General features: G+C 40.5%; 1 protein-coding gene across 2 annotated transcripts in view; it reads left to right on the forward strand.

Moving 5' to 3' along the window:
* LOC139014520 (beta-defensin 115-like) overlaps positions 1 to 15,797 on the forward strand; it is a 177,750-nt gene that overhangs the window by 99,589 nt on the left and 62,364 nt on the right. Inside the window, exon 1 of one of the 2 annotated variants that reach the window (XR_011472240.1) lies at positions 4,464 to 4,563. The exons of the other annotated variant lie outside the window; for it this stretch is intronic. The gene's annotated coding sequence lies outside the window, so the exon portion shown is untranslated. Of the gene's footprint in view, positions 1 to 4,463; positions 4,564 to 15,797 lie in introns of those variants that run through there. 2 annotated transcript variants of the gene reach the window in all.

Below are 15,797 nucleotides of genomic sequence, written 5' to 3' on the forward strand. Positions count from 1 at the left end.
GGGCTGCGCCCCAACCCCCTGATGGACCCTGCTCTGTTAGTGACAGGGGGCAGCGCCCCAACCCCCTGATTGGCCATGCTCTGTGCATGACAGGGGGCAGCGCCCCAACCCCCTGATCGGCCCAGCTCTGTGCATGACGGGGCAGCATCCCAACCCCCTGATCGGCCCTGCTCTGTGAGTGACAGGGAGCAGCGCCCCAACCCCCTGATTGGCCCTGCTCTGTGAGTGACATGGGGCAGCGCCCCAACCCCCTGATGGTCCCTGCTCTGTGTGTGACAGGGGGTGGCGCTGCAACCTCCCCATTGACCCTGCCTTGAGTGTAACAGGGGGCGGTGCCCCAACCCCCCAATCAGTCTACCCTGAGCGTGACTGAGGGTGGCATTGCAACCTCCCGATCCGCCCTGCTCTGTGCATGACGGGGCGGCACCCCAACTCCCCAATCGGCCCTGCTCTGAGCCTGACCAGGGGCTGCACTTAGGGATTGGGCCTGCCCTCTGTCACCCGGGAGCAGGCCTAAGCCAGCAGGTCGTTATCTCCCGAGGGGTCCCAGACTGCGAGAGGGCACAGGCTTGGCTGGGGGAACCCTCCCCCCCCCCCCCCCCCACCGAGTGCACAAATTTTTGTGCACCGGGCCTCTAGTATAAAAATAATATTGAATATCAATTGTAATTGAAAAATATTTGTTTTACATTTTATGAATTTCTTCTTTTTATGTCTACTATTTATTTTATTTGATGTATTTGAGTTTGATGTGCTAACTGTTCTCTACTGTTTTAGTTTGAACCTCTAATAATATATTTTCAATTTATCTCTTTTCCTAATGTATGGATCAAATGACATACATTCCCCTCTACGAACTATTTAGCTGATATGTTATCTCTCTAATATAATTTAGTTCAGAATATTTTATTTTTCAGTTTTCTTGAGATAGATTGATAAATTAAAATTGCATATGTATTAGGTATACAACATGATGTTTTGATATATGTATACATTGTGAAATGATTACCAAAATCAAAGTAATTAACATATCTATCAGTTCACACAGCTACAGTGTGTGTGTGTGTGTGTGTGTGTGTGTGTGTGTGTGTGTGGTGAGAACCCTTGCAATATTTTATTTTTTACTTTTCATTGAATTTATTGGGGTGACACTGTTTAACAAAATTATACGTATTTCAGGTGCACAATTGTACAACATATCTTTGTGTGTTCACCACCCCAAATTAAATCTCCATCCATCACCATTTATCCCCTCTTTACCTTCTTTCACCCCTCCCCCACTCTCTGGTAATTACCATACTGTTGTCTGTGCCTATGAGTATTTTTTTCTTTGCTTAATCTCTTTACCTTTTTCACCTAGCCCCCTAACGCCTTTCCCCTCTCACAGTTGTAAGTCTGTTCTTTGTATCTATGAGTCTGTTTTTATTTTGTTTGTTAGTTTATTTTGTTCCTCAGGTTCCACATGTAAGTGAAATCATATGGTACTTGTCTTTTTCTGACTGGCCTATTTCACTTTGCATAATACTCCATCCATGCTGTTGCAAAGGGTAAAATTTCCTTCCTTCTAAGCATTTCATAGATGCCAGAGACCGTGCTTCATGTTCAATGTGCCTTACTTTATTTTTCTTATTTTTAGTGGTAATAACTTATACCTCACTAAGCCTACATGCCTTAGAGTTTTATGGGTCCCAGTTTTATGTGATGTCCCATATGCCTCACCTATTTTATTTATTTATTTTTTAAATATATTTTATTGATTTTTTTCAGAGAGGAAGGGAGAGGGGTAGAGTCAGAAACATCGATCAGCTGCCCTAGCCGGCTTGGCTCAGTGGATAGAGCATCGGCCTGCGGACTGAAGGGTCCCAGGTTCGATTCTGGCCAAGGGCACATGCCTGGGTTGTGGGGTCCATCCCCAGTGTGGGGTGTGCAGGAGTCAGCCAATCAATGATACTCTCTCATCATTGATGTTTCTATCTCTCTCCTCCCTTCCTCTCTGAAATCAATAAAGAAATATATTTAAAAAAAAAAGAAACATCGATCAGCTGCCTCTTGCACACCTCCCACTGGGGATGTGCCCGCAACCAAGGTACATGCCCTTGACAGGAATCGAACCTGAGACCTCTCAGTCCGCAGGCCGATGCTCTATCCACTGAGCCAAACCGGTTAAGGCCTCACCTATTTTAATTTTTAAACTTTTCCTAGGAAGGAGATATATGATTATATCTGTCTTATCAAGGAAGAAATTTTGGTAGAGACCACATGATAAGTGAAAGTAGTAAAGGAAGAACCCAAATATGTTTAGCTCCAGTTTCCTCAGCTTTATCCATGTTATTGTAATGACCATATAATGCTTCTGATTCATCAGTGTACTTGGCCCATTATGGGTTCTTATGCAGTAAAGGTTCCCATTCTCCCCCAAATTTCACAGCAGGGAAAGGTTATTTTCCATCGAATTTCAAGCATGGGATGAAGAAGAAATGGGTATGAGGCAAGAAGACAGAAGGGTTGAGTTTCAGGCTGCAGCATTGAAATTATATTCCTCATCCGTAATGACACAGCTGACAGCTCTAAGATGTTTTCGAGGCGGTGATCCAGGTGATTAGTGAGGAGAAAGCACAGTGAGTTCTACCAGGAGCCTTTAAAACTCCACCTGGCTGTTCAAGGAGATCCTATTATCCTAACCTCAGTCATATTCTTCCCTGCATCGTAATAAGCTTTCCCCCAGGTGAAGCATGGCTTATAATCACTCATAAACTTGCAGAGCTGCCTTGATCCAGTGGGCAGGGCCCTGGGGAAAGGTACCTTTTTGCCCTTTATCCAAGAATCAGCAACCTGCTAGCTAAGTCCCTATATTGTAAGTAAATTTGAAGATACTACTCTAGCAACCCTCAAAATAGCCTGAGTGGGAGTAGGTATTTTCTTTATTCTCCCAGTTCAGAAACTTAGGCTTCAAGATGGGAAATCAGTTGTCCTCAGTCTAAGACTGAATACCTGGTGGGACCAGGAATAACCTGGTATATATTTGGCTCAAAGTTTATGACTTTTTCTACTGTTCTTCTCTGCTGAAGTGACCAACTCTGCCCTTCCACCTTCCTGTGTGCATTCACGAGTTCTACCTACAATGATAGCCATGAGTATAAAAGGCAATGTGCCCTACTGGTTTGGTCTACCCACTGCTTATATCTCTTCCATTAGATAATGACATAGATAACAGATGTGTTTCTTGAAGGAGGCATAAGCCAGCCTCCTGGAGAAGAGCTAGATCTAGAAAAAAATGAAGGTGAAATTTCAGTAACATCCCCAAATTTTCTAGGCCGTCAAGTCCCATTTTATTTAATCAAGTATTGGTATAGACTCCAGTTGGAGGATGATAGGAGAAAAAGAAATAGAAAAAGTTATTTCATTGAATATAATTTCCAAGTCTAGTAGGGGAGAAGACATACAAGCAGACATATAGAACATGATGTGACATGATGACAATTCTGGATAGGTCATGATAGTAGAGAACAGGAGGTGGTGGTAGTTCTGTTTTGGGAGAAGCATGTGATTTTCAATGTTCTCTGGAAGAGGATAAAGAGTTAAGGCAGGCAGGCTTAAGCAGAGAGAGAAGCATATGTACAGAAACTTATTATCCAGAAGCAATCCAGTGAGTTCAAATCAAATATGAGTAAGTGTGTAGTATGAGGTGTAGGATGTTCTATGGGAGAGTGAGAGGAGATGAAACTGGAAATGTAATCTAGGATATGAACATGAAGAACAATGAAATCTGTACTAAAATACTGGCTAGGATGCTTTCAACCTTAGGAAGGAGGCCTTCAATCATTCCTTAGGCCAGTGGTTAGCAATGATGCCAGAGGTGAGTTTGATGAATAGCTTTGCATTAGAAAAGTGACTGGCTATCAATGTGGAGGATGCATGTGTATGTGTGTGAAAGGAAGGCAGAGTGATCAATGGGAAGGCTACCGCAATAATCCCAGGGCAAGTCGTAAGAGCTGAATTGTTACATAGCGGTGGAGATGAAGTGATGGCAATACAGTAGCAGTGGAGATGAAGTGATGGCACCTATTAGAGGTGGTAGATGCACATGGACGTATTAGTAACTGGATGTTACTAATTAGTAATCAAGTGAAGAAGGAAAAGGATTTTGCGATGGCACTCATGGACTTGTCTTTTGTAATGGAGATAACCCTTCCAGCAATGTTTTCTCCCAATGTTTTTAGTGTTTTCTCTGCATTATATCTTTGGTCCCTGATGAGGTCAAAAGTGAATTGATCCCACAAGGCATAAGCTAAGCTCATATTTTTAGAATCAGAAGGATCCCAGTGTGACAAGGGTGAGGAGAAAGACATTTGGCCCAACTCTGTCTTCCCATAAGTAGGAAAAATGAGACGGACAAAAACATGGCTACCATAGGTGTCCAGAAAGTGATGGCAGCTGTGTTTCCTCTTCTCCCCATCCAGGTATCAAGGAAGTGGGCCTGCGGCATAAATGGATAACTATTATGTGCCATGTTATCTCATTGGTACAGGAAGAGCTCTTAAGGGGAAAATCTTATGGCTTAAGGTGAGTGTCTATCTCAGTCTTCAGGTCACACTGTGGAGATCTTGATCTTCCATCCTATCTAAGCTTGAATCTATTGATTGAGGATTTCCAGGGAGAGGAGAAAACTGGACATCAGGGTATAGTGACAGAGTGCGCTCAGTAGTCAATTAAATCTATTTCAGTTCTAATGCTTCTGCATTAAGTTTAGTCTTCTCTGAAGTGAGATCATAATATGCACATTCTGAAGTTGTTATAGGAAAGCTAATAAGAAAATGACTAACTAAGCACTCTGTAGGAATGCTTTTGTCTCACTAACCACATCAAAAAATACATAGGAAATGCTTTCAGTCTTTAGAAGGAGGCCTTCAATCGTTCCATATTATAGGCCAGTGGTTTTCCAAGTGTGTTCCCTAGACAAGAGACATCAGCATCGCCTGGAACTTGTGAGCAATGCTAATTCTCAGGCTCTACCACAGAATCAGAAATGGGTGGTGAGGCCCAGAATCCTGTATCTTAGCAATCCCTCCGTGTGTTCCTGATGCACTTTACAGTGTGATAACCACAGCTACAGGCAGATTGTGGACCCATGGGCTGGGAATTGTCTTCATTGATGACATTGTTCTTATGCATCTGTCCTTAATGTGTCTTTTGGACTAACCCTCACATGTGCCTGGCCTCTATCTTATTTATATCCCTACCCTGGAATTGCGGGTGCTTCAGAGATGTGATTCCCTTCCAAACACGTGAGAGGAGAGAAGGTGAGAAGTAATGAGAAGACTGACACCAAAATAAGGCCCTTTGCTTTAATGAACCAAGGATCCTATCTCAGGAGACAGAGGGTGGAATGCTCAAGAGCTAGCCTTATTGGTTGCTGCGGTGGTCGCCTTTGCCGCTGTTGCCATTGCTCCTGTCGCCTTTGCCGCTGTTGTCATTGCTCCTGTCACCTTTGCCCCTGTTGCTTTTTCCGCCGTCATGCCCCCGGTCATAGTTGTTTCTTCTTCTTCTGGGGCATTTGTAGTTATAGGACCTGCAGTTGTAGTCATGTGGTGATCACGACAGAGTAAAGGATTAAGCTCTTTGCCATTCAGAACACAGCACATTTTTTCCTTGATGCACATCCCATTATGAGGTTTTATTTGTAACTCTCCAGTTCTGCACTTGCTCCTGCAATTTCCACTTTTGTTTGCACACTTTTTCACCATCCAGTTACCTACATAAAGGAATTATATAGATCATGTAAGTCAGAGATCTATCATGAAAAGCAAAAAATGACAATTATTTCCTGAACACTGATTTTTCAATTCCCTTACCAGTTGCTTTGTTAAACTTTTCCTAGTCATGAAGACCTGCTCTGAGGATTAAATTAGAATTTAAATGAGATTTTATAAATATATACACACATAGATTAGTTTTTATATATGTATGACCCTTTCTGAAACCAGAATTCTGCATATAAACACATGGCAGGTTTCTATTTTCCATTTTAAATTAAAAAATATTTAACATATGATTACTTGTGAATATAAAATCCTTAATCAATTTCAAAAAATATGTAACTAAGACACACCTAAATAGAAGTTTAAAAACTATAATTTTAAAATATAAAATTGTCAAATCATTATTGTAATGCTTCCCACTGTTACTCAAATACACATGGCTTTTGTTTGCCTGGTGAGATTTTTAAAATGTCTTTACATGTTTTTGAGGTCCTAAAAACTGTATTTGAAATGTATCTCTAGATTTGTCTTATATATTATCTTCCTGATATAAATATATAATCTTCTATATATACATAGCTATAGCTATGTATTATTGAGGTATTAATATATTCTACAAAATTTTGGAAATAAAAAACCAAAAGCCAGTCTACTAGTAATATACTCATTAGTGAGCCCTTCTGTAGAATATGGCTATATATGTGTAATATTATATACATATATACTAAATGCTTTCATCAGATGGGATATAACACAGAGAAGGCCCTGAAGAGATGCTGAAACTTTCTCACCTTGTTCTACATTGCTTAACTCATTCCTCTCCATTCAACCAACAAATGTATAGTGAGTGCCTAGTATGTCAAGAACGCTGCAGGATGATGGGAATAAACAATGAGTAGAAAGACAAGGTCTGAGAAGATTACATTGGAGAAGGAGAAAAAAAAGAAACAAGTAAGTGAATAAACGGAATAACTACAGTTTGTGGTAAGTGCAACAAATTGAAAAGATAATGTGATGCAGCAGAGAGTAATCACTTTTGAGTTCTGACTATTACCACTACTATTATACCTTATCAACTGCTTAATCCTCTCTGAAGTTTAAATGGGTTTTCCCATACATAATATTTATATACAAATTTTACACTCATAGATTTCTAGATGTATGTATGGGCCTCTCACCCCTAAAATCAGAAATCTGTGTGGGGGTCATTGAGGAAAGTATCCCTCAGGAAAATGATGTTCAACCCTAGACATAAAGGATGAAAGGCTCTAACTATGTGACAATCTAGAAAAGTATTTAAAGAAGAAGGAATAACATATGCAAAGGCCATGAGTAGCGGAAGAACCTCATACTTCTGAGGAACAGAAAGATTTCTTGACTTTTGTTTTCATGATTTTTCTTTTCCTCTTTTTCTTCTTTTGTATCTGCAAGGGCTCTCCATACTGTTTCTTAGGCTTCAAATTTCTCTATACTCCCTCAAGAATCCCCTTCGTTCTCAGAATCCCAAATTCATCCATAAAGATAACATTCAAATGCCTTTCTTCACTTAGCAATCTATGTGAATGGAAACCACAGGTCAAGTTTTCCTCCTTTCTATCCTGATCTTCTGTGGGCGCTGGCATTTTATTGGTTTTTCTTTCCAAATGTCCTTTCTAAAGCCTCAGAATCTTGGGTTAGACTTAGATAATGTTACAGAATAATCCTGAATTGCTTATGTTTATCTAGGAAGAAAAACTAAGGAGTTTTCTCAGGTCCTTTGGTTTAGAAAGGGGACACCATGCAAATATGTGATGTATGTCATTAATTTCCAGAGACAAAGTGAGAAATCATGCAGTCCAAATGCATAGAATTTCAAGGATGCAGTAGATCTGAAACATTTTCTGAGGCAACACTCATACTGTTATTAATTTCCTCTTGAACAGTTCTGCAAATTCTAGAGAACATTCAGTACTACCCGTGGAGGCAGCTGTAGAGGTAGTAAACAATTTCCATTAAGAAATTGTACGTCTAGCCGAAACCGGTTTGGCTCAGTGGATAGAGCGTCGGCCTGCGGACTGAAAGGTCCCAGGTTCGATTCTGGTCAAGGGCATGTACCTGGGTTGCGGGCACATCCCCAGTGGGGAGTGTGCAGGAGGCAGCTGATCGATGTTTCTCTCTCATCGATGTTTCTAACTCTCTATCCGTCTCACTTCCTCTCTGTAAAAAATCAATAAAATATATTAAAAAAAAAAAAGAAATTGTACGTCTAAAAAGTTGGATTCTCACTGTGTGCCATATATAAAATATGAGATTGTGTTAATGTAAAAAAAATAATTAAACCTGTAAAAGAAGTTTCAGTAAGCAGAAGTTAATTAAAACTAAGATATTATTTATTTAAGAGAAATTGCCAAAAGTGTTCATTCTCTCAATTCAAAGTGAGATAAGGAGCGAAACACATTTTGAAAATATTGACGAATCGCTTTCATTGAAGCCAGGAAAGTAAAATTATAAATAAATAATTTAAACTTAAAAAGAAAACAAAGAAATCTGTAAGTGTGATGAATAAACTGTTAGCATGCAGAACTTTCTAAGTGAGTGGAAGACTGCAAACAAAATACCAGTATACTTGCCACATGAAAATGAAATTTTTGTATCTGAAACAAATTAATACATTTGTTAGAAGTAACCCATATATTAGAAAATATTTGCAAGAAATGTGAAACAGAAAGTTTGAAAATAGTAACAAAATAGTATCATTTGACAATATATGCTAGTTTTCTTTATCACCTTTTGACCAATCAATTGAACTTCTAAAATTTACCTATATAAGCAGAGGATCTTACAATGATATATTAACAAGGTTGTACTATGTTATTTATAATAGTGACACACTGGAAAAAACAATCCAAATAACACACATAAGGGGCTCTTCAAGTTAATATTGGTACAAAAAATGTGACAAAATAATAAGCACATACTGTTAATTGTATATTCAAGGATTTCTCAAAGACCTGGGAAATTTCCCCATGTACATTCTTAAGTTTAAAAATGCAGATTATAACTTGTTCATCAGTTGGTCACAATTTTTAAAATGCAAGCATTTTACATGAAATGGTAGCCAATTTCTTTATTTCTAAAATGCTTTCAGTGTTCCCATCTTAATGATGTAAATATAAACTATGGAATTAATTAAAAAGAAGGCATGCTTACAGAAGCAGAGCTGAAATCTGACACAGGATTTCCAAGAGGCTTGACTCCCCCCACCTCTTTACTCAGAATAATTTTCTTCCCTTTTCCAACTTATGGTTCTATTACTTAGATCCAAGAATTTAAAAAGTGGGAAATGTTCTCTGTAAGACCAAGAAACCTGGGAGAAGTAATATTTTAGGATTGTTGCCATATAAAGTGAAGCGAGGCAGGGTTGGACTGCACTGGCCCTAAGTGATAGCACAGGGAATCTGGGGTGTCATGATCATGTCAGTCCTTGGCTTCTCATTATCTCCCTCAACTCCAGTATGGACATTGTGAGAGCCTTGAGGTCTCTTAGTGGTGTTTTGAAGAAGTAAGGCAAACCTCAGCCCCGCTCCTGTGATAGCCCTGCCCCTACTCCCATTGCCAGTTTGAAAACAGGGACTCCATGTGCAGGACCCTGTTCTAAGTTGGTGTTTCTTCTTCCCAATATTCTAGTTACCTGAGACCAACTGGGCCAGGAGCAAAAAAATTGCAAGAGCAAGTAGTAGGTACTTCATGACTCCTGAAAGACAGTAGCAGGCAGTGGGTTGTATGGAGTCCAGAACTGTCTATTCAGTGTGACCCTGAACACGGGTCTTTATTGTCCTCCCTGGGTGGGGTTGGGCTCAGCCAGTGAACCAGAAGGATATAGGACACTGTGCCAAACATGACTTCAGTCCATTGGCCAGCAGCTCTAATTGGGGCATCACTATTCAAGAGGCCTGTTCTAGGCATGCCTTGGGGGAAAGAGAAAGATAAGAGAAGGTGTAAGACCTGCTGAAGTGTATGGCAATTTAGAGAGAAAGACACAAGAAGAATTTTCGTTGATTTCCCTAATGCTGGGTACGCCTACCTTTTTCCCACAGTCTCCTATGTTGGTGGTTCTACCAGAGTATTTATCTTACTGCATGAGACAGTCTGTTCACCTGTTTGTCTCTCCCCTAAAATAAAATGTATTTTTTGAACACTGACTATATATACCTTTTTTAATATTAGTTGTGGGCATAGAGGAGTACCTAAGCAATCTTTTGTTGAGTGAAAATTTCATTTGCTAATAATCTGTCAACTTAGAAAATATTTTCTAAAGAAATAAGTCAGTGCTCCAAGATATATGCACGAAGATGTCTTTAAGGGAGTAGAGGGAAGGAACCAGAGTTACTGGAGTTAGCTGGGCCTGGAACCATGAGTATGTGTGAACTTCTGAGCTACCAGATGGTAGTGAAGTATGTGGATCTTTCTTGCACCTTTTCCAAACTGGATATAAAACTAAATTGGGGAACATTCATCCTGAATTACCACCTGAAGATTAGCTGAAGAGGAAACTTTTGATAAGAAAGGGCAGAAACCACCTCAAGATTGCTCCTGCACAACAGCTTGTATGATATGGTCAGGGTTGAGCCTCCCAGCCAGCCAGTGTGTGGTGGGAATCCCACCCACAAACAGGACAACAACAATCAAGTCTCAATTACAACAGGAGATCCCAAATAACCCACACAGGGTACATTCCTAGAGCATCCAACTCAGGAGATCAAAGAGACTATACCACTGGGTTCACAGGACACTTACTACATAAGGCCACTCCATGAAGACTGGGAGGCATAGCAATTCTCATAAATAGAAACAAACACAAGAGACAGCAAAAATAGGGAGACAAAGAAACAACCCTCCAATGAAGGAAAAGGAGGAAGCTCCAGAAAAAGAGCGGAATGAAATGGAGGCAAGCAATCCTATCTAAAAATAGAGAAACATGGTAATTAACCATAACTTCACTACCCTTCCCATGGGCTAATCAGGGCGATATGCAAATTAACTGCCAACAAATATGGCGGCCAGCAGCCACAGAGCTTAAGTGAACAGGAGGCTTGCTTGCTCCAGTGATGGAGGAAGCCAAGGTTCCCCACCTGCCGCAGCCCAGCTCTGAGCTCCAGATGCAAAAATGTTGCAATTATAGAAGCTAAACAAACCCAGATACCTGCTTTCAGCTGCCAGCAGGCTCAGAGCTTACAGCGGCAGTGATGGCAACAGAGTTTCAATTATAGAAGCTAAACAAACCCAGATACCTACTTTCAGCCAGCCACAACCTCAGAGCTGGAGCCGTCTCTCAGCTCCAGTGACAGCTATAGAAGGTAAATAAATCCCAGAAAAAGAAAAAAGAAAAAAAAAGAGGCTGGGAGCTTCCGTCGCCCACCAGCCTGAAAACGGCCCTCAGCCCTTCACCCAGACTGGCCAGGCACCCCAGTGGGGACCCCCACCCTGAAGGGGGTGTGACCAGCTGCAAACAGCCATCAGCCCGTCATCCAGGCTGACCAGGCACCCAAGCGGGACCCCCACCCTGATCTGGATCACCCTTCAGGGCAAACCAGCCAGCCCCCACCTGTGCACCAGGCCTCTGTCCTATATCGTAAAAGGGTAATATGCAAACTGACCCTAACAGCAGAAACACTGGGAATGACTGGTCGCTATGACACACACTGACCACCAGGGGGCAGACGCTCAATGCAGGAGCTGCCCTCTGGTGGTCAGGGCGCTCTCACAGAGGGGAGCTCTGCTCAGCCACAAGCCAGGCTGATGGCTGCCAGTACAGCAGTGGTGGTGGGAGCCTCTCCTGCCTCCTCAGCAGTGCTAAGGATGTCCGACTGCAGCTTAGGTCTGCTCCCTGCTGGGAAGTGGGCATGCCCCAAGGGCTGCCGGGCTGCCAGAGGGATGTCTGATTGCCATCTTAGGCCCAATCCCCCAGGGAGCAGGCCTAAGCCACCAAGTGGTCACCCCCAAGGGCTCCCAGACTGCGAGAGGGCACAGGCCGGGCTGAGGGACCCCCTAACTCCCGAGTGCACAAATTTTTGTGCACCGGACCTCTAGTTTATGAGATATAGAGTTTAAAGTAATGGTTATAAGGATGCTCAAGGAACTTAGTAGAAATTACAATAGCATTAAAAAGGAATAGAAACCATGAACCAGAGCCAGTTGGGAAAGAATAATACCATATTTGATTTCAAGAATACACTGGAAGGAGTCAGAGAAAGATAAGTATCACATGATCTCACTCATATATGGTACCTAATGAACAAAATTAACTGTGAATGAAATAGATCCAGAGACACAGAAGCATAGAATAGATTATGGAATTTCAGAGGAAAGGTGGGAAAGGAAGGGTGGGTGGGAGGAGATCAACCCAGAACTTGTATGTATATATACGTAACCCATGGACACAGCCAATAGGGTGGTAAGGCCTACAATTGGGGGCGTGGGGACAAAAGAGGTTAAAGGGGAATAAAGGGGAACATGTAATATTTTCAATAGTAAAGATTTAATTTTTAAAAAAGTTTAAAAGAACATGCTGGAAGGAATAAAAAGTAGATCTGATTTAGCAGAGGATCAAATCAGTGATTTGGAAGATAAGAAAGGGCAGAAACCAGGTTATAATGTTCTTTATTATCCATAAATGAGTGAGATCATGTGGTGTTTTTCTTTTACTTCCTGACTTATTTCACTTAGCAAAATGCTCTCCAGTTCCATCCATGCTGCTGCAAATGGTAAGAATTCTGTTTTTATGGCAGCATAGTATTCCATTGTGTAGATATACCATAGTTTAATAATCCACTCATCTGTTGATGGGCATTTAGGCTGTTTTCCAAATCTTGGCTATTGTAAATTGTGCTGCTATAAACATAGAGGTACATATATTCTTTCTGATTGGTGTTTCTGTTTTCTTGGGATATATTCCTAGAAGTGGTATTACTGGATCAAATGACAGTTCTGTTTTTAAATTTTTGAGGAAACACTGTACTGTTTTCCACAATAGCTGTACCAGTCTGCATTCCCACCAGCAGTGAAGGAGGGTTCCTTTTTCTCTGCATCCTCTCCAGCACTTGTCATTTGTTGATTTTTGATGATAGTCATTCTGACAGGTGTGAGGTGGTACCTCATTGTTGTTTTGATTTGCATCTCTCGGATGATTAGTGACTTTGAGCATGTTTTCATGTGTCTCTTGGTTTTCTGAGTGTCCTCTTTCCAAAAGATTCTATTTAGGTCCTTTGCCCATTTTTTTTTATTAGATTGTTTATTTTCCTTTTGTTGAGTTGTATGAGTTCCCTGTAAATGTTGGAGATTAAACCCTTATTGGAGATAACATTGGCAAATATGTTCTCCCATGCAGTGGGCTTTCTTGTTGTTTTGTTGATGGTTTCTTTTGCTGTGCAGAAGCTTTTTATTTTGATGTAGTCCCATTTGTTTATTTTCTCCTTAGTCTCTCTTGCCCTAGGACAGTGGTCGGCAAGCCGCGGCTCGAGAGCCACATGCAGCTCTTTGGCCCTTTGAGTGTGGCTCTTCCACAAAATACCACGTGCAGGCATGTACGGACAGTGTGATTGAAACTTCGTGGCCCATGCGCAGAAGTTGGTTTTCGGCCTGGGTGAGTCTATTTTGAAGAAGTGGCATTAGAAGAAGTGTGTGTGGGGAGGTGTCGGTCGGTGGGTCCGGCGACAGGCGACGCAGTGCAGGCGGGCCTCAGGATACGCAGTGCTGGGGAGGCACACGAGATTCATGCACAATTTGAGTGAGCCAGTCAGTCAGCAGTCTCATAGTGCAGTGGTTAGTGCTAGTCACGTCCGCAAATTGCACGCAGGTGACAGAAGTACCTACTCGAAGCATAAAGTTACCTGTATTTTTCCAACCAGCTGCAAATCCTACAGGTATTTTTGTCATCAATTTAAGAATTGTAATTCTTTTGTGTTGGTGGCTTTATTATTATAAAATGAAACATTCTTTTAGGCGCCCTGTTTGAGATGGCTACAAAGAAGAAGCAAAGAAAAACGGAATACGAAAACTGTGTATTTAAAGTTGAATGTACCTACCTATATAGTTTAAGTTTAAAAAATTTGGCTCTCAAAAGAAATTTCAATCGTTGTACTGTTGATATTTGGCTCTGTTGACGTAATGAGTTTGCCGACCACTGCCCTAGGATCTGTGTCTGTAAAGATATTGCTGTGACATATGTCTGCAATTTTGCTGCCTATGGAGTCTTGTAGAATTTTTATGGTTTCCCGTCTCACATTCAAATCCTTTAGCCATTTTGAGTTTGTTTTTATGTATGGTGTAAGTTGGTGATCTAATTTCATTTTATTTTGCATGTATCTGACTAAATTTCCCAGCACCATTTATTAAAGAGGCTGTTTTGACTCCATTGTATGCTCTTGCCTCCTTTGTCAAATATTAATTGAGTATAATGGCTTGGGTCAATTTCGGGGCCTCTATTCTGTTCCATTGGTCTATATGTCTGTTCTTGTGCCAGTACCAGGCAGTTTTGAGAACCGTGGCTTAGTAATATAGTTTAGTGTCTGGTATTGTGATCCCTCCAACTTTGTTCTTCTTTCTCAGGATAGCTGTGGCTATTCGGGGTCTTTTTTTATTCCAGATGAGTTTTTGGAGAGTTTGTTCTAGATCTTTGAAATATACTGTTGGTATTCTAATGGGGATTGCATTGAATCTATAGATTGCTTTAGATATTATGGACATTTTAATGATGTTGATTCTACCAATCCATGAACATGGTATGTTCTTTCATTTGTTTATGTCTTTCTCTATCTCTTTTTTCAATGTCCTGTAATTTTCCGAGTACAGGTCTTTTATGTCCTTGGTTAAGTTTATTCCTAGGTATCTTAATTTTTTTTTTTTTTTTGGTGCAATGGTAAATGGGATTGTTTTTTCATTTCTCTTTCTGTGAGTTCATTATTGGTGTATAAAAAGGCCATAGATTTCTGGGTGTTAATTTTATATCCTGCCACATTGCCAGATTCATTTATTAGGTCTAGTAGGTTTTTTGATGGAGTCTCTAGGGTTTTCTATGTATAATATCATGTTGTCTGCAAATAAGGACAGTTTTATTTCTTCTTTTCCAATTTGGATGCCTTTTATTTTTTCTTCTTGTCTGATCACTATGGCTAGTGTTTCCATTACTATGGAAACAGGAGTAGTGAAAGTGGGCATCCTTGCCTTGTTCCTTTTCTTAGGGAAAATGGATTTAGTTTTTGCCCATTGAGTATGATGTTGGCTGTAGTTTTGTCATATAGGGCTTTTATTATATTGAGGTATGATCCCTCTATTCCCACTTTGCTGAGAATTTTTATCAAGAAAGGGTGTTTGATTTTGTCACATGCTTTTTCTGCATCAATTGATATGATTATGTGATTTTTGTCTCTCAGTTTGTTTATGTGATGTATCACATTTATTGATTTGCAGATATTGACCCATCTTTGTATCCCTGGAATAAATCCCACTTGGTCATGGTGTATGATCTTTCTAATGTATTGCTGAATCTGATTTGCTAGGATTTTGTTGAGGATTTTAGCATCTATGTTCATCAAGGATATTGGCCTGTAGTTCTCTTTTTTTGTGGTGTCTTTATCTGGTTTGGGGATTAGGATAATGCTGGCTTCATAGAAAGAGCTTGGAAGTGTGCCTTCCTCTTGAATTTTTTGGAATAGTCTGAGTAGGATAGGTTTTAGTTCTTCTTTGAATGCTTGGTAGAACTCCCCTGTAAAACTGTCCCGACCAGGGCTTTTGTTTGCTGGAAGGTTTTTTTTATCGCTGTTTCAATTTCTTCAGTAGTTATCGACATATTCAGGTTTTTTGACTCTTCTTGGTTCAGTTTTGGGAACTTGTATTTTTTTAAGAATATGTACATTTCATCTAGGTTGTCCATTTTGTTGGAATAGAGTTGTTCATAGTATTTTTTTCATAATCATTTGTATTTCTGTGGGATCGGTTGTTATTTCACCTCTTTCATTTCTGATTTTGTTTATTTGGGTCCTCTCTTTTTGCTTCTTGGTG

The sequence above is a fragment of the Myotis yumanensis genome, unplaced genomic scaffold (assembly GCF_028538775.1).
Source record: "Myotis yumanensis isolate MYYU_CA2020_CCGP unplaced genomic scaffold, mMyoYum1.0.hap1 SCAF_7, whole genome shotgun sequence".
NCBI classification, from domain to species: Eukaryota; Metazoa; Chordata; class Mammalia; order Chiroptera; family Vespertilionidae; genus Myotis; species Myotis yumanensis.